Source organism: Strigops habroptila, chromosome 8, assembly GCF_004027225.2.
Source record: "Strigops habroptila isolate Jane chromosome 8, bStrHab1.2.pri, whole genome shotgun sequence".
Lineage (NCBI taxonomy): Eukaryota > Metazoa > Chordata > Aves > Psittaciformes > Psittacidae > Strigops > Strigops habroptila.
Window position 1 is genome coordinate 36,406,484 of NC_044284.2, and position 19,453 is coordinate 36,425,936.

General features: G+C 47.1%; 1 long non-coding RNA gene across 1 annotated transcript; it reads left to right on the forward strand.

The window, feature by feature from the left end:
* Positions 1-3,893: 3,893 nt before the first annotated feature.
* Positions 3,894-14,420, forward strand: LOC115611919. Its single transcript, XR_003992762.1, has 2 exons — positions 3,894-3,970; positions 14,102-14,420. It is a non-coding gene; the product is annotated as an uncharacterized LOC115611919 (long non-coding RNA).
* Positions 14,421-19,453: the final 5,033 nt, after the last annotated feature.

Here is a 19,453-nt window from a genome sequence, read left to right on the forward strand (position 1 = left end):
AAGGAAATGTGGTGAAATCAAAGTATTTGTGGAAATGCAAATTTCTAGTAAATACCGTAGGGGAAGGAGACTGTGAATATTTAAGTAATTCTACTTAGTTGTATCAATGGCAGCTCAATCCTCTTGGGGTGGCTGCCACCTCTCAGAGCCCTGTGATATGGGACCCCTGTATGCCCCACAGCAAGCGATTCAGCCCAGGGAACTAATCAGCATTGCTGCAGAGAGATACACCCTGCTCTTTGGGAGTTTCTGTTTTTGCTGTGACTTACAGTCATCTCTGCTCTAATGGGAATGGCCGGGTGTTAATGAGCATCCCCAGATGGGATGTCCTGGCTTGCTGTGCTTGACAGCAGGATGCACGAGCCCCACACAGCCTTGTCACCCCTGGAGGTGGGTGATAGGATTCAGTGGGACCTTGTGTGTGGCTCGGACAGGAGAATTAACAAAGGCATTCAGTTCATCCAGAAGGGGAGAAGATCATTTGCTGAGAAAACTGCTGCAAGAGCAGAAAAGAGCAGCCCATGACGCTACCTCCCTTTTGTAGGAAGAGTCCGTGCAGATCTGTGCCTGAAAGTCTGGGGTCCTGGCAGGGAGGGCTTAGCATCTAGAGTGCTTTTTGGCAGCATGTAACTTTGCCAGGTGACTGCTCGTTAGTGGCTTGTTTGCATTACACAGCAGCTGGAAAAAACTTTCTGGAGGGTCTCTTGGTAGTGAGCATTACAGGTCCATGTGTTCAGAGGCAGTCCTGTCCCAGACACCCAGGGTGGGGGCAGGGACCAGAAGAACCCCGAAGGGTGAGCAGGCTGTGTCCTAAGACTGATGCATCAGCAGCTGTGTACTGGCATGGACACGGACACTGAGAGACTCGGGGCTCACCCTCAGTTGTCTTCCCAAGGTGATTCCTAGCCATTTCAGGGATATCTGTTGCTGCTTAAACCCAGAGCAGGTGAAGCCCTTGTCTTGGTGTTACATCTCTGTGCCCAGAGATCCCTTCCCATTGGGCCTTTGGGCAGGAAAATGAGAGAAGGCCAATTCATGGGATAAAGAATCACAACAGAGCCTTTGAACCATTTATTCTAAGCATCCTGATGACTTTCTTCCCTGTGTCCTGGCCTTGCTATGACCATGGGAGCTTGGAGCATGGACAGAGCTCTGTTCTGGCAAAAAAGCATGTTTGCAAGAGCTGGGAAGCGCAACTTGGATCCAAGAGGTGCCAAAGGTGCCCAAGATACTCCATGGGACTTCTCCTGGCAGGAGCACGAGCTCCTCGCTGGACTGGCTACGCTTGTCCCACATCTCTTCCAAAGACAGGGATGGTGAATTGTGACTAGGGAGGAAAATGTAATAAGGAGCTCTTCAAATATGCCAAATTAGTGTGGACCTGGTCGATAGCAGAGGCTGGAGAGAGTAGACTGTGTTTCTGAGTCTTCAGCTGTATGGAAATGCGGCTGCAGTTCAAAAGTCTATTAAAGAGCCAAGACATACACAGACTATATTAGCCACATGTCAGAAAGCACTTTCTAGAGTAAATCCTACTTAAAAGCCATATGCTAGGAGAAAAGTCAATGCTTTTTAGCTCTCAGACAGTTATGTAAACTTGAGAGAGGAGAAAAAAAGGATAACAAATATCAGCAGAGGAACCTTCAGTACATACCAGTTATTAATGTATTTATCTAGGCCATTTATTTATTGAAGATATATTTTTTTTTTTTTCTGGGACAGACCTATTAAGTCAGACAGCTTAATCGACATCCAATGGGAAAAATGCCATTTTATAAAGTAGCAAAACTCCCATTGATTTCAATATAAACTCCATTTTTTATTTTGCATTTTTTTCCCCAGCCATCACAGTCTGTTTGACAGACTCGTTAACAAGATATTAAGCTGCCCCACACTTTTCTTGAGGACAATAAATTACTATGGAGAAAGATGCTGTCGTCTTAACAGATGCATTTCACAGTGTCAACATCCCTTGACTGATAAGCAGAGAGGGAAAAAGCGTGCAAACTAGCCTTTAAATGCTAAATAAATAACAGGACTGGAAAACTGGCACTGCAACCAATGCTGTTCTGTTCCATGAAGAATGCAGTACTCAGGGACAGGATGGTTTAGGAGATGGATAATGGGATACAGAGGTTTTTGCTTGTTTGTGGTTTGCCATGTTAATCTGTCCTGACTGTGGTGGAAAGGGGCTTTGCAGCTGTATGGGAGACTCACGCAGGGACGCGGCTGGTGAGGGCTGTGGTGTGGGGCTCGATGGCCCCATCTTGCTCTGCATGGATACTGATCACAACAGGTCCTTCCCCTGTCAGAGAATCATAGAATAGTAAGGGTTGGAAAGGACCTTAAGATCATCTAGTTCCAACCCCCCTGCCATGGGCAGGGACACCTTGCTCTAAACCATGTGGTCCAAGGCTCTGTCCAACCTGGCCTTGAACACCACCAGGAATGGAGCATCCACAACCTCCCTGGGCAACCCATTCCAGTGCTTCACCACCCTCACTGTAAAGAACTTCTTCCTTATATCTAACCTAAACTTCCCCTGTTTAAGTTTGAACCCGTTACCCCTTGTCCTACCACTACAGTCCCTAAGGAAGAGTCCCTCTCCAGCATCCTTATAGACCCCCTTCAGATACTGGAAGGATGCTATGAGGTCTCCATGCAGCCTTCTCTTCTCCAGGCTGAACAGCCCCAACTTTCTCAGCCTGTCTTCATACGGGAGGTGCTCCAGCCCTCTTATCATCCTCATGGCCCTCCTCTGGACTCGCTCCAACAGCTCCATGTCCTTTTTATGTTGAGGACACCAGAACTGTACGCAGTACTCCAAGTGAGGTCTCACAAGAGCAGAGTAGAGGGGCAGGATCAGCTCCTTCGACCTGCTGGTCACACTTCTTTTGATGCAGCCCAGGATACGGTTGGCTTTCTGGGCTGCGAGCCCACACTGAAGCCGGCTCATGTTAAGCTTATCGTCAGCCAACACCCCCAAGTCCTCCTCTGCAGGGCTGCTCTGAATCTCTTCTCTGCCCAACCTGTAGCAGTGCCTGGGATTGCCCCGACCCAGGTGTAGGACCTTACACTTGGCTTGGTTAAACTTCATAAGGTTGGCATCGGGCAACCTCACAAGCGTGTCAAGGTCCCTCTGGATGGCATCCCTTCCCTCCAGCGTATCAACTGAACCACACGTCAGGTCCCTTCATCTGGGTGACGGGCACAGCATGGCTTGGAGCAGGACCTAGCTGACCTGCAGCTCAGAGGGGCGAAGAGGCTATTTGGAGGTGATAATGGGTTGGTGGTCCACGGGCCAAAGTGGGCCCATGATGCCACATCATTTGGCACAGGGAAACCCATCAGCCGCCACACTGTTTGTATGTGGGCATTTGCAAGGGCGAGCAGTTAGGTGATGACAGCACTCTGCTAGCAGGTGGGTGAGAAACCCACTCCTCTGCAGGGAGCAGGAGGTTGGGGTTCATTAGCTGTGGGGGGGGCTGTGGGGGTTCATTAGCAAGGGCCAGTGCCAATATGCCAGCACTGAGCAGGATTTACTGGATGTCCTCTCTAGGAGGGATGGGGAAGACAGACTCACAGGTGTCTCTGCATGGGTACCACCTCCAACTGGGCAGGGAACACTAGGTAATGGCTAAGCATGTGGTGGTGCTGGTGGTGGCTCAACATTATCTGGCTTATTTAAACTCCTCTCTGACAACTCTCCATGATAGGCATTTTAGGTTGGGTTCCTCCTTATACAGTAGCAGCTTCATCCAACGTGGTGTCATGAGACATCATTCCCCAGGATGGCAGCACCTTCTCTCACAAGGAACAAATGTCTGCAGTCAGACACACCGACATGAGTTATCTCTCAGGGGCTGGGTCTCAGCCAAGCCACCTGCAAGTCACTGTTCAAGTTCCCAGTGCACCCTCATCTTTACACTGAGTGCTGCTGGGCTGTGTTGGTGACTCTTCCTTTGCAACTGTAAGTAAAGCGACTGAGTTCTTTATTTTGAAGCTGAGATTTTTGCCAGACAAGACAGCAGCTCTGAGAGGGGAGGTTCTGTGTTAGGCTGTGGGGCATGGGCAAGCTTCTCAGGGCAGCTTCATCCCTGGCCTAAAAAGATGGTCCTGGCTGCTGACACACCCACAGTATTTGATGCTGGGGTAGCAGCAGAACATCACAGCTCCTGCTGTTCCCCAGTGTCTACCATGCTCTCAGGGACAGGCACTGGCCATGCTCAAAGCCTTGGAGACCATCACACTGGGGCAGCAAGAAAGAAATGACAGAGATAATATTTTGTGCATTTAACCTTAATACTTGCATTTGACCCTGCTCAGGGTCCTTTTCTTAAAACTATTACATCCAGATTTTTCCTGTGTGGGCTTTCCCAACACACCTACTAACTGCTGCATTGAGTCAAAAAGTTCCTGGCTTTTCTGGAATCCCCTTTCTCTGTCCCCCCCAAACCAGCCCCCCCATCCAATGTGTTCCCAGCTCAAAGCACTGCATTAATGCTCCATTTTATTGCATGCTCTTAATGTCGCATCTGCAGATACTTCCCTCTCTAACTGAGCAAATTCTTGCTGGGATGGAAATTTTAAAATGAGAGTTAGATTGTTTCCACATCACAGGGCACAGCCAGGCTTTAAATACAACAGAATTCCTGAAATCTGTTATCCTGTCACCTAAGCATTTAAATAATTAACTACAGAAACATCCCACAGGCATGCCTAGGAAGGTGAGAGTGTTTGCATTTTAATCGATCACTAAATGCAAAGCAAACATGGATCATGGATCTGTCAATAATTACTTTAGAAGAGGCAGCTGTGGTCACTACGATGAACTTAATCTACTCAAAGACTCAGCAGCATTTACAGGTGTAAGCACTGGCCCTGGCTGTTCACTCTAATGACTTTATTATTCCAATGTCATTACTCCCGTTCCTCTCTTAGTTTTGCTAATGGGTATGCACATAACCAGCCTTTGCTACTGAATCATTCTCCCACTCCTTTATTTATTCCTTTCACACTGTGGGGGCTGCAATTGCTTTCTATATCTATGCACATACACATATGGAAATGTTCCATTTTTTTTTTTTTTTTAATTAGAACTGAAAGGGCAATTTTCTTGCTGAAGGTGGCAATCAGAGGGGAGCACAGTTCATTTCTGAGGGGCTCCCACCTCCAGATCCCCAGTGCATGCTGTGCATCCCGGGCTCCGTTACATAAAGACACATCAGAGTGAGGAAATGAGCCCAGCTGCTGTTTAACTGTTGGGATGCTATTGCAGCTCTTCTCTAGCAGCCTGGGATGCTGAAACAAAGCCAGGGCACTCTCTGAATGTTCTGCTTCCTGAATCCATCATTACCTGTCTCCTGGTCCTTCTCTGCACCTCTCTCCAGGAACTTGGCTGAACCAGCCCCAAGCACACTTGCTCTCTCTGTTCAGCCTCTCTCCAATGTCCCCTTCCTTCCCTGCTGCCCCAAGGACCCCACACCATCTTGATTTCATAATGCTGTCCTGTTTGTAGTGAAAACCTTGGGTCTGCCTGGGGGAGGCAGCTGCCTCCGCTTGGCTCCCCACAGCTCCTCCCTATGGAGCCTGCCGCTGTGTCTGTGGCTTGGTGGAGACTCTGTTAATGAGGATCGGTGCAGGAGACTGAAGCTCCCTTAGTAAAAATCTCCCTGGGACTGACCCATTTCAGAACTCCAGGGGCAGGTTTTTTTTCAGGATTTTCCATGAAATGACACGTCAGCGCCTGCATTCCCATCGGTCCCAGGCGGGAGATGGCTGTGGGGGGCAGTGACTGCAGGGGACAGATAATTTTGCACTTTCTGGATGGTCCTTGAATAAAAGGAGGGTGGAGATGAATAAAAGGTGTTGGAGGACAGGTAGCTTTACAGACTCACTGAGAAATGCTGGGCACAGGTAATACCCCTCACTATACACCCCACAGCTGCATTTGGAGCAGCACTGATTAAGCCTTTCACAGGCCATTACCATAATTAAGAATATGAAGCCCACCTGTGTCTCTCTTCATAAACCACTTTCATCCTGTCCTTCCCTTTCTAGGGCAAGCCAAACTGGTCTGCCATCATAGTCTCCTCATTAGCTGACATGCCTCCAGCCTGTCCCTGTCTGCAGTGGCAGCCCTTAGGAAAGCTCTTTTAGAGAAGTTTGGCTTGGGAAGAAGCAATCACTCCCCATTGCAACATAAAACATGAGCCGGCAGTGTGCGCTCACAGCCCAGAAAGCCAACTGTATCCTGGGCTGCATCAAAAGAAGTGTGACCAGCAGGTCGAAGGAGCTGATCCTGCCCCTCTACTCTGCTCTTGTGAGACCTCACTTGGAGTATTGTGTACAGTTCTGGTGTCCTCAACACAAAAAGGACATGGAGCTGTTGGAGCGAGTCCAGAGGAGGGCCATGAGGATGATAAGAGGGCTGGAGCACCTCCCGTATGAAGACAGGCTGAGAAAGTTGGGGCTGTTCAGCCTGGTGAAAGCTGTGTGGAGACCTCATAGCATCCTTCCAGTATCTGAAGGGGGCCTATAAGGGTGCTGGGGAGAGACTCATCATTAGGGATTGTAGTGGTAGGACAAGGGGTAATGGGTTCAAACTTAAACAGGGGAAGTTTAGGTTAGATATAAGGAAGAAGTTCTTTACAGTGAGGGTGGTGAGGCACTGGAATGGGTTGCCCAAGGAAGTGGTGAATGCTCCATCACTGGCAGTGTTCAAGGCCAGGTTGGATGGAGTCTTGGGTGACATGGTTTAGTGTGAGGTGTCCCTGCCCATAGCAAGGGGGTTGGAACTAGGTGATCTTAAGGTCCTTTCCAACCCTAACTATTCTATGATTCAATGATTCCGTGCTGGCACTGGAAAGCTTCTCCAGCCTTGGCTTTCTGCAAATTGCCACCCTTCAGAAGGATAAGAGCAAATATACTGCTGCATGTCCCAAGCAGTGGGTTTCAAGAGGAAAAGCTCTGCCTCCTGGCCACAAACACCCTGGAGGAGACACAAACCAAAGGCACAGGGGATGGTGGTGACAGCAGAGTACAGGACAGAGCCATAGGACATCAATACACACTGGTTTACACACCTGCACTCAGGAGCAGTGAGCAGCCTGGGTGATGTCCAAGCTTGAGCTTCGGTGCTTTCCTCTCCCTTGGGCTATCTGTAGGACCTGAGGCAGGACACCGTGGCTTGTAGAATGCTGAATTCCCAAAAGATTTAGCCAGGAATGGCCTTAGAGGCTCTGGGACTTGGCATTCCTCAGTTTTTTAGCACGGTAGCATGGATGGGAGGGCATCCCCTGTCTCTCTCTTTGGATATATCCCAGGGTGAGGAGTACAAGAACCCTGCTGCTGCTTCAAGCCCAGGTTTCTCTGCACCCCATGGCTAGGTGGATATGCCCCCTTTCCTTTTTGTCTGCTGGGAGAGGGGGTCTTTCAAATAGCCACCACTGCACTTATGCAGCACGTCAGTCTCCCCAGGCCGTGCAGGGGAGAGGGGGAAAGTCCACTGCATGATCCATTTAAAAGCATTAGTATTTTTTCATTCAGCAATGGGCTGAAACTGCCTGCTTTCAACTCAAAACCCTTGTTTAGTCCAACATCCAGCAAGACACAGGACTAGACTCACCCTTTTCAAAACCAGTCAGCTAAAAGATGGGACGAAAGCTCCCCTGTAGGCATCCCAGCATTGCCTGGAGGTGGTGGTGATGTTTATTTGAAGTCACACCACTCTGGGTTCAGGACACACGTGGCAGCCAGCTCTGACTCTGCCAGTCCCCAGCCCTCCCAAGGATGAAGCAGTGATGGGGGCTGCTGCTTTTAACCTGGAGCACAGAGCTTCTTGCCGGGCATGTGAAAAAGTGCCTCGTAGGTGGATTATTTGCCTTGGCATTAAGCTTGAATAAACAGGCAGAGGACACTGGGTGAGGGATGGAGGGCATTGAGCACAGAAACAAGCTAATGAATGTAGCATCCTTGAGTATGCGAAGGAAGGGAAGGCAGACAGAGCTGTCTGTGTGGGAGGCCTCAGCACTGACAATACACTAATCAGTACAGTTTCTGCCTCAGCCCCGCTATTGCTCATGCATTAGTTGAGTTATTATCATAAAGCTTTCCCTTAGCCTACCCCTTAGGTGGTTCTGGCTCACAACCAAAAGCAACCTTTGGTCTTCTCGGCAGCATAGTGCTCATGAGATTGCCTGTGACCAACGAAGGGCTGGGGAGCCTTGTACTGCTCCCACATCCACTGTCTGCTTCCTACACCCTGCTCTCCAAACTGCAGCCTGATGGAGGCAGCCTGCTTTTCCCAAGTTGTGTGGTGTAAGCATTTTTTCAGCCACCCTGCTCAGGGCATCTTTGTGAGAGATAGAAGTATTTTATAAAATAAAATCCCCTTAATTTTTGGGGTGGAGGGATGATGCTAGGATGATGCTTGTGCCACTGCCACAAGCTCCACCATTGTCCATGGTCAGCAATGTCCCAGCCCCCCTGTTCCTTGTGCCTACAAGGACCCCTGTGCTGTGTGCACTGGGTTGCAGCCTTTTTCCCCCTTTGTTGCATTGACCAGTGAGATGGGAACAAGCCTGGGCTATTTGGCTGTGTCTTCCCTGAAGTAACACAGGAGAAATAACTCCCTTGTGTAGTCTTTGGGAGAGCTCCCTGGAAAATGGAAAAGGCTGAAAACAGCTTTTTTAACAATCCCCGCCATGGCTCTGCCACCAGCCTGTTTGACTTCATGATTTATTTCTTTTCAGGAGTGAGCTAGACCGTGAAATCACTTTGAAGTTTTGCTCTTGAGACGAAACATCAAGAAAGTATTAATACAACCATTTTTTTTTTTTTTGTGATAGAGGAAAAAAAGAGAGCCAAGCAGAAAGACGAAGAGCTCCTGCAGAGTTGTTTACTTTAGATTAAACTGTCCCAGACTCTCCAGATCTTAACAGCTTTAGCTAAGGAACAGCCTGAAAGTGATTAATTTATAAGGTGACAAATATCACTTGCAGGCAAGAGGCAATTCGACTGTTTGGCTGAGAGTGAAGAGACTGTAAACAGGTTGTTTCACCATGTGAACAATATATTTGCTTTCAAGTTGGGATAAAATTCATTGCTCGGAATACCTTGGGTTTTGGTATGGGACCCAGAGCCTTCCAACCATAGCTTTGCTGGTGTCGGCGATGGCCTTTTACCAGCTGATGGCCATTCACAGCTACGCATGGCCTGAAGGTCACAAACCCGCCCTGAGAGCTGCCCCAGTGAGTCACTCAACCAAAACTCTGCTGGGTTGTTCTGGTCAGGCAAGGTGGGGGGTTTTAGAGAGAAGGTGCAGCTGTGCTGCTCATCCTGGGGGGACGCAGCAATGCAAAGGGGTTAGGGCTGGAGCTACTTCCTGGGTGCAGCAGAGTTACCTGTCTCGTGAATTATCCCCAGAAAGCCAGATCATCTCTCAGGACTAATGACATTAATTGTGCCTGGATGAAAGCAGACACACGCCGCTTAATTTATTCTTCCTGTATTGCGGTTGATTGCTTGTTATTCTATTACCCCCCCACTGGATAGATCTTGTACTCAATTATTACACTGATGACCTGCCTTTGCTGTTAATGTGACACTCTTGTTTCCTCTTCACTACAACAACCTCTGAAATAACATAATGCATCAGTTCCGTGCAGCAGCACAGGGAGCCAGGCGTTGTGCAGTTCCAATGGGCGGATGCTGAGCGATTCTGTCAGCATGAGACACGATCCTCCTGTGATATTGATTTAATGAAATATTTTGCGAGTTGTAGTTGTCTCTGCTGCTGTCCCTAGGCTCTGTGTTTCGACCAGGCACTGGAGGCTTGAGAATTATTGATCTGGGTAACACAGGAAGTTGTGAACAAGGTTGTTCCCTCCAACAGAAGGACTGATCTTGCAGGAGATATATGAAGGCATTGGCTCACTCCTTGTATCTACTGCAGCCTTCCCATACGTCTTCATGGTAAAATATTCTCTGGCTCAACTAAGATAATAATTTGAGGAAGGCTGAGGGCTCAAGGAAACACAAACAGTTGGCTACCCATAACCAGGATGTGGGATGCCTCTGTAGCCTAGCAGATTATACGACAGGGTGCAATACAGGCCAAGACTTGAGCTGTCTTCTTCCCAATCATCTGACTTGGAAAATCACTCCTTCTCCTCTGCAGCTGTGACATGACACCTTTTGTGTAGTGACAGTACCAGTCTGCCACTCTGAGCCCCAGTTTTAACCTTCTGAATGGTCTGGCAAAGCTCAGGAAGGAAGTTGGTCACAACCATGGAGACTGAGTGAGACCCTGGAGGAAGCCCGTCTGCAGAGCAAAAGATGCTCATCCTGCCACAGTGATTTGCTTTCAGAGGACACCTGTCTTGAGTTGTCCACCAAGCATCTTGGGTCCAAGGTGGTTTCCTCCCTTCTTGTACTCTCTGTGGAGTTTTGTCTCCAATGTCTGCAGCATCTGGTAGCTCCCTTGCATCCTCCGTGTTGCTATGCCCAGGCTGCAGAAGGATCATGCTGGAAATGACTTGATTCCCCATAAACTGCGGCTGGGACTGTTTAGGACAAACAGGTATGGAAGAGTGAGAGGCTGGTCCTCTGCAGAAGGGTGCAGGGTGACTCTGACTGTGCTCCAAGCACACCCACACTCCCTCTCCCCAGCCCTAACGAAGCCCTGTTGCTCCCCAATACAGTGTGTGAAAGACCTGAGTGGTTTTTCCTTCCTTACTACATCCTTCAACACTGATGTGTTTCAAAACAAGAGTTTTCCCAGTTCTTTTCTACCAGTTACAGAGAAAGCTGCTTCCACAAGGCAGCTATTCTCTGACTGTTTCTTTGTTTATATTACTGGCTGCAAGCAGGCTTCGTCCTTCTAATAAAGTCTCAAAAAAGACTGGTTTGAAGGAGGTTCCTGAAGGATACCACATCTCCAGGTCTCAGCAATGTTCATTTGCTTACTGCTGAAGACAGTGCTTTAGGTGGTTTTAGGGAGTTGTGACCATCATAGGGCTATTAGACAGATCCCATGCAGGGGTGGGGAATGTCTGCTTCCCTTCACTGGAGAACACAGAAACAGATTATCCTCAAAATTCAGTCGCTAAATGGCAGTTAAAAGCTGTACTGGGGCAGGTCCTTCTAAACCACGGCCAAAACCCATTAACTGAGCCTCCTTCTGCTGCCACTGGTGTTTTATCTGCTCCATGAATTCACAGACAAGGGCTTGATCTTGGCCTTCGGTGATGACCATCTGTCTGGCTGTTCAGCCCCTGGGGGCATCCCTGCTGATGCCAAACTTTCTCCCACGGACCAGCCGATAAAACATTCCTGGCACTAACAACTGATCTTGGAGGTGTTTTATTCCCTCTTCACATAATGTCCTAGTTTCTCATAAATGCAGGAAGATGCAGCCTCCAGTTTTGCGTGGTATAGAAGTGCCATTAGGGCAGTCAGTGCGAGCCTGAGCAGCAGGCAATTTAGGATGATAGCGTGCTAAAACAGTTGAGCAACCCACTGTCAATTCGAAAGCTTTCTGGCAGCTCTCTCTTCATTTTAGAGATTTTTATCTTAACAGACCCATAAAGGAATGGATTAGTAGAGATAAATTGGATAGCAACTTGGCCTAATGTGTCAGCAAGGCTAGATTATGGCTCTCTGATGCTTGGTAATGCTGTCAGAGGTTTCTCTCAGGTCTTGGAAGAAGCTTTTGTGGGACTTTGCTCAGAGCACAGAGGCCAGACAGGAGCAGCCAGTGCCCTGTGCTGAGCTTCATGGTGGTGGTTTGAGGCTGTTTTGCACCTAGCTACTGTCCTGTCCATATCTGGCTATATCTGGCTGCCTGTACCCCAACCTTTTCCCTGGGTACTTGAAAGAGGAAGGGGGTCTGTCAGAGCACAAGGACTTCAGGCTTGGTGCCATCTTCAATTTGCTCCTTGGAGATGCCATTCCTCCTCCCCGGCTGCATGTAAAGCTGAGGGAAGACCCCTGTGAACTTATACCGTTTGAAGTCCTGAGTGGCAGCAAGCACTCCAGTGCAGCGAACCCACCTTGGCACTTGTACAATTCCCTGTGATGCTTACCCTCCTCTCTGATCTTGTCCAGATGCCACAACCACTTGTTAAATACAGCAGATTTTGCATCTTTGCACGCAGCTGCTTAGCATCATCCAGCTTTGATACGAAGAGCTTTCACAGTGGAGGATATCTGTGAGCACGTTCCCTTCTGCCCATAAATACAGATCTTCTTTCTTTTAAATCCTGACTATATGAACTCCATTCTATTTACTCCATTACCCACAGGCAAATTGTAAATTGATAGCCCTGTACTTTGGTTGGGAGGCTGTGCTTTGAGCAGCCGCTTCAGCTCAGAAACTCCTAATAATTAATAATGCTCTGCTATGAAGAGGAGTGTTGGGGACCAAGGGAGCCTCTGATTACTCAAGATAAAAATGATGGGAAATACTCCAAGACAAATGTACTGAAAAGGCTCCCCAGTCTATTAACCACCGAGATTGTACTGAAGGTACTCCAGTTAAACCTTATTTGCACTCTTTCCTCATTTAATCCACCTACTTTTGTAGGCAGACAGACAGATGGAGAGGGACTGATCCCTCTCTCACTCCTCACCACGGTATCATCTGCTGACTTCCCTCTGCCTGACACCATCATTTAGTGGCCTATGTCTGCATTTCTTTAAGGTGTTCAAAGTTGGTCTTTGATAGATAAGTCCTTCTGCAGCTTAAACTGCCAAATCTGAAATAGTTGTGGCTGGAGCAGGGATTAAGCAGCAAACCTTTATTTATTTAGTACTTGATGCTCAAACCAGACTGTTCCTGCCATTCTTATGAGGCACTGCCTGTCCTGCCTCTGCAGGATCATGCTGTGCAGAGGAGCACATCTGGCACCGACCTGCCTTGGGAATTGAGGGAGAATCCCCTGGCTGAGTGGTGGTTGAGGGGTAAGGGGGAGGAATGCCCCGGGGGATGGCTGGGGACCACAGGGGACGTGGGAAGTGAAACAGCCTCATCTGTCCACAAAATTTCCCATCGTAGTGCTTTTCATCTACTTGCTCTAGGAGCACTTGCAAATCTGGATGGAAACATCCTTGGGCATACTTATTTTATTAATATGCTGGGGTTTTTTAAAAAATACACTGAATTTAAACACTGTGTTCTCTGCACGTCTGGAGATGTTTTGGAAACCACCTAGCAGTAATCTGACTTCTGACCCTACTCAAAATGGGAATCCTTAGAAAAATCTATGAAAGATGGTATCTGGGGTCCAAACTGGCAGGTAATGTAGTCTTCAAAGCTAATCACTTCATGCCCTTTTGTTGACTGGCAGCTTCAAAATTGAATGTCTCTGGTTGTTGCTCCTGGGAGCAGAGCTTCCTGTGGCTGTTCCTCAGCAAACAGTGATTAAACTGCAGCTTTATGCTGCCAGGAGGAAAAAAAAAAAAAGAGGGGAAAAAGTAGCTTTGTAAACAAGCTCTCAGGAGAAGCCCTCCAGCTTGCCCTACTCACCTTCTGCAGTCAGAAAGTGAACACCAGCCTCCTCCTTTCAAATTCTGAGTTTCACTTATACATTGCCAGACGGAACTGCTTTATTTTTTATTTCAAACACAGTTGGGAAACTCATTTGTAGTTTTGATTTTGTCACTGCTCAGCTTCTTATTTTTTCAGCTTCATTGTGAGCTGCACTCGCAGAGGAGAACAGAGACAGGGTACCTGGAGCCCTGGCTGCACAGGGCAAAGACGTGGGCATCACCCATTACCCAGGCAAAGCTCTCTGCTGGCTCATTCCTGCTCTATTGGTTGCTCAGAGATTTGGCACCCCAAATAGGGGCTACCTTGGGCAGACCTAATTGGGTGCTAATGTATAGCAGGGCCTGTGGTATTATTCCTGACATACAGAGTTACTGCCAGAATGCAGCCAATGCAACACTCTCCCTCCGCACATTGTTTTCCCGTATTTGCCTGCTGAACAACTCTTCTGCAAGAATGTTTGAGAATGAGACACCCATGTACACCATAAATGAGCAATCACATTTTTGTTTGTTTTGCTGTCCTCTGACTTTTTTATCCTCTTTCCTCTAGTTTCACTTAGAGGTACTCAGGACCAGACATGACTGCAATGGATGCCATATGAACCACCTGCAACTGCCCCATCCCCGTGCCAGGGCTCTGGAGCAGACACTGGCCGAGAGGTCAAAGCAGATGTTGATAACGATAAATGCTGAGATTAAACCCAGAAGAATCAGTCATTTTCCTTATGTCCTCCAAATAAATTCTATTCCCATTGAACAGGGGCTCATTATCACAGCATTATGAGAGGAGGGATGTTGCCATATAACTAATGTGATGATTTCAGGTACAGTTGCTGATGCCTGATTAAACATCTCTGGGATCAAGCAGACTGCTAGGATTGAATGGGCCATTATTCTATCCTGCTAATAGCAGACTCACAGAAGCACATTATAATTAAACCCAGGATAGATGTCATCACTAAACTTTTTGATGAGAAGAGCTTGTGGCGTTATGCACATTCAGGCATGTCGGGTGAAAGGCAGAGCACAGATTCTGCAGCATCCTCCATTTTCGGCACACGGCAGCTTGTTGTAGGTGTGCTGCGTTGGGGGATCTGGGGATATAAAATATAAGGTAATTCCATTAGAGTTAATAAGCTAATAGAGCTTCCAGAGACTTGAAGGAGTAGACTAGATCTGTTCCTACTGCCTGAACTTGATGATAATGCCTGCAGTGGCCTGGGTTCACAGAAGCTGGTACAGGAGGTGGGTAATGGGACGCTGAGTCCCAAGCCCTGCTATGGGTTTGAGGATGCACTTGAGCACTGTGGGCAGCACTGGTCTCTGCACTGATATAGGATGAAGGGGGTTAGAGGGGTTTCAGGGAAGACTGGAATGATGCAGGGGATGGGAGAGCTGCCTTATGAGGAGAGAATAAGAAACTGGGACTCTTAGAAGGGAGAGGAGAAGGCTTGAGAGGGATGAAATCGTGCAGGCTTAGGTAAAGGCGACTTCAGACTTGTTCACCACATCCCACAGCACACTCACTGGAACTAGCAGGATACCAATTTAAACCAGATACAAGGTGCCAGGTTTTTTCACAGAGGTAACACAGTTCTGAAACACAGTGCCTGGAGATTGTGGAAGCTGACACTGTTAACAGGGTCAGTGTGGCTGTAAAATGCAAGAGCTGGTGGTATTGTGGCTGTCCTTCAACCTATGGCACAGGGCAGAAACAGCATCGGCACAGCACTGGAAGATGGAATCTGGAAGAGGACCATTGTCTGCTCGGCGGGGCTCAGCCTCAGTGGTCCTGCATGGGTGGCTCAGGGCACACCAGACACGCATGACACCAGTGTGCAATGAGTGTGTGTGAGTCTCTGCATGTGTCCACCTCATTTGCTTGCCTCTGAGAGTACATATGTTTGCAAGCACACGTGTAAGCCTGCGTGTCCAGACTCCTAACCCCATTTCTCTGGGAAGAAGCCACTCAAGAGCTCTTTCCAAGTAACATTTCCAATAAAGAAACCTGCGTAAATGATGCGTAAACCTTTTATGAATCAAGCCCTTAATCAGGACGTCGGGTTTCCAAGCACATCCTTCAGGCCTAACAGCCCTTTAATGCATTCATCACATTAAGAGTTAATTTACAACACGCGGTTTGAGATGAGCTCTTGGCCCTTCGGTGAGGATCTGCCTGAAGTGCAAGCCATGCTTTAACAACCCAAATGTATTCCACTCTTAGGAAAAAAAAATTACCCCTGATATTTTTGCCCTTCAAGGGAGACTCTGGGCCATGGAACAACATAGCAATGGTCTGACAGGACCACCACTGCGTTCATGAATTTTAGATGCCTGTAAGAAATTATCTATTTTGCCGGACCCTTGCTGGGCTCAATCAGTTCCTCCGTGGTTGGTGATAATTAAGAGCCAGCATGATGCAAAGAGGATATTTTAGACACCGCTTGACACCAAGGCTCCCATCCCACTAGCTTTGGTCTCTTCTCTACCTCCCAGGACATGTCCCTTCTCCCTCTTTCCCAAAAAAGGTTTCAGCATGTTTGATGTGTTCCCGGTTTCCAGGAAATCAGCTTTCATGTTCAAAGATAGTGTATTTCTATGCAGAAATTATAATTACGTTGGGAAGGAAAGTTGTTCATTGACTTACGTCATCTGCCGATGCAGGATGCTGGGAAGTCTTGGGGCTGGGCAGCAGAGTACTGTGGTCGATGAAGAGCGAGTATCAGAAAGGCAGATCTTCCCCTACTTCTCACTTTTCTTCCTCTCTCTAAGAAGATAACAATTTACAGACCATGAGACAGTACTATTCTGGAGCCTAGCCACAAATCTGCTACTGAAATAAAAAGGCCATGTAAAATGCTTTGTTAAGCAGCATCTTTCCTGGGAAGCAAAGCTTTGCAGACCCAGAAGGTCTCAATAGTAACACTTACCGCATTGTTCTTCCCATATCCTCTTTCGTCTTCTCTCTCATAGTAACAGGTCATAACCTGACACACAGGGGACACGAAGGGAAAATACAAAGCCGCACTGCCAGCACTGCACCACTCTCCCCCTTCCTCAACCACCCCATCATGCTTGCTACACCCGTATTGCTGCATGGCACAGCTACCTGTCTCAGCCTGTCACAGCCCTGCTGCAGACATGGACTCCACTGTATTCAGTAGAGTCATACCAAGAGAAGGGAGATGAGAATCAGCTGTACCCCTCGTAAAGATGGCCAGAAAAGCTTTACAATTTTGGATGAAAAAAAAGGCTATTTTAATTTAAATGAAAATCTTTTTCAAACCATACCAATTTCAGCACAATATTGTCTAGGAAAAAGAGGCTTAAATTATCCTGTATTCATATGCTGGCATTGGATGATTTCCAGTTTTCAACTGTTTTGATTCTAACCCAAACCCACAGTTTATAATATATATATCTCTCATATAGCCTTAAAGGTCAAAGCAAAATGAAGCTGAAATTCACTAAAACTAAACATTTAAATTAAAATAGTTTTTGCAAGTTAGTAACATTGGAAATATTTAAAACTGTGGGGTGTTCTACTTCAGAACTGGAAAAGACAGAGAAGGATTTGTGGGATTTTAATTAAAAAACCATGGTGCTCCCACCCTGCTCCTCTCCTGATGGACTGACATGAGGAATACAGGAAACATGGGTTCACATCCCTCACCTGCTTGACTTGGACTGGAGATTTGGATGTGCCTCTTCTACAAAAAAAGCCTTACTTATCTGTCATGGGCTTCTCTCATTGCCCCCGCTCAAATTGTTCCACCTTTCCACAAGGTAAATAGAATAGATCTGTTAAGCTTTGCCTAGACCCTGCTTAGACCAGCATCCCTCCATCAGTAAGTTTTCCTTGGCCTGGCTCGTTTTAAACAGCTGGCGATGAAGATGGCATTGCGTTTATGAGAAGTTTGCTCAATCTTCCCCCCAAAAAGCCCACTATTCCTCGATATGTAGTTTCCTTCCCAGTCTCTGCTCATTCTTTCTGTTGTGTCTGCCGTGGTCCCCTTCACTCAGCAGAAAGTGTCTGCCCGCGAGCATCTTCCCTACACTGCAAAGCCTGGCTCACAACTGGGGACATCTGCTCTCTTCTCTTTTGTACAAGGATCTCAGAGAGCTTAATGCCAGCTACTGGGGTTTTCCTGTGTTTATACAAGATGGTGAAAGCTGTATGGTGTTATTGACAAAGCTTCAATTTCCCAGCCCAAGCAAATACTCCATTGACTTTTGCAATAGAGCAGAGACAAGTTCTCCACTGCACAACAGGCAGTCAAATAATCCTCACACAATTTATCACAAATCTCTTGATCCAGTCTTTGAATTTGGGAGCCTTATATCATGTAAATACATATGAAAGCCTATTAGCTCTTTTGATCATATTAACTTGCTGCTGTGCACAATTAGTTTGAAATCTTTGTCTGAAAAGCTCTATATTAGTGCAAGAAGAGACGCAGGGGAGGGCTTCAACCTGTCAGAAGAAAATGACTTTTGTGAAGGTGAAGATTTTGTACAATTATCTGATTCAAACATAATTCTTGCTAGTCTAACATGGAAACCAAGACCAACTGTATGATAAAGAGCTCTAGGACACTGCTGAGCCCTCTGCTAGGCTTGTCTCGGGCAGGCACTGTCCGTGGCTGTAGGTGGACACAGTATATTAAATAAGGGGGTGACAAATGGTGGCAGAATGGAAGAGAAGATGATGTCAAGGCCTTGATATCAAAGAATTTATGATCTAAATTGACACAGTGTTTTGGGAAACAAGCATGATGTTTGTGTTTTAAAGATCTTATCAGTGGCTGGTATAGAAAAATTTCTGGATTAAATACTGAGTTTCCAGTCCTGTATCTTCTTTTATCCATGGGATGACCACTCGCTTTCTGAAAGGACCTAGTTTTGTGTTCTTTGAAAATGTGTTGAACAACTCAGGATTTTATATCAACTGCAGTTTCACCTTCACTGTTGACCATATCAATTTCATTGCCTTGAATAAGCTGGCGTGGAAGGGATCTCTACCCTGTTTTCTCCAAATGCTGCCTGACATCATGTCATCCTTTGAGTAAGCTATTCAGGAAGCTCACTATCCTTGCAAGATCATTCTGGCCTCTGCTGAGACTGATCCTATCTCCTGTCTCCTGCATGGATGATTCACCTGACAATTTATCATTCTTAACCTCTCCAATTAGGTGAAAGGATCAAGACAATGATAGCATTGTTTCTCCTATATAACGCATGGGAATTACTGCTTCTGCTTGTAGATTTCTGCCTCTGCCTTGGTCTTACTGCTCAGGGAGGCTGGAGCTGCAGCCCCCCAAAGGAGATATAAACCCCCTCAAAGCCACTTCTCCACTTGTACAATAATAGCAGTGTCTCTTATCTACAAAGACCATATAAGCAGTAAAACACTGCAACTGAGCTGGGTTCAGGCAGGTTTCCACTGTAATTAAATACGAGGATCAGTTATGGGGGGGAGGGAAGAAATCTAACCCTGTTCAACAAGGGTATTCCAGAGGGAGCTGGTTAAAATAATCCATAAGGCTAATTAGACATGTTATTTTCTTGTTGTTTCTAGGTCCTCTGCATGGTGTTAGATGTTTGATAGTGGCTCTTCCACTAATCACCAGCAAAAGGAAACAAAGAGCATCCTCTAAACACTGTGCTGGAATAAAGTTCATTATACCACATCTTCATATGTGCAAGACCCAGTGAGACCAGGACCTCTATATAGGTCCTTGGTCTGTCGGTGCTACCAAAACACAGTGATTCTTCCTTGTTTCATGTGTCTGGCAGTGCTGATATGCGCTGGTCTTCCTGGAAAAAGCACATCCCACACTGCCTGAAAAATCTGCTAAGCTCCTCGCTCTGCAACTCACACTGCTGTCATACCCTTAGCTGA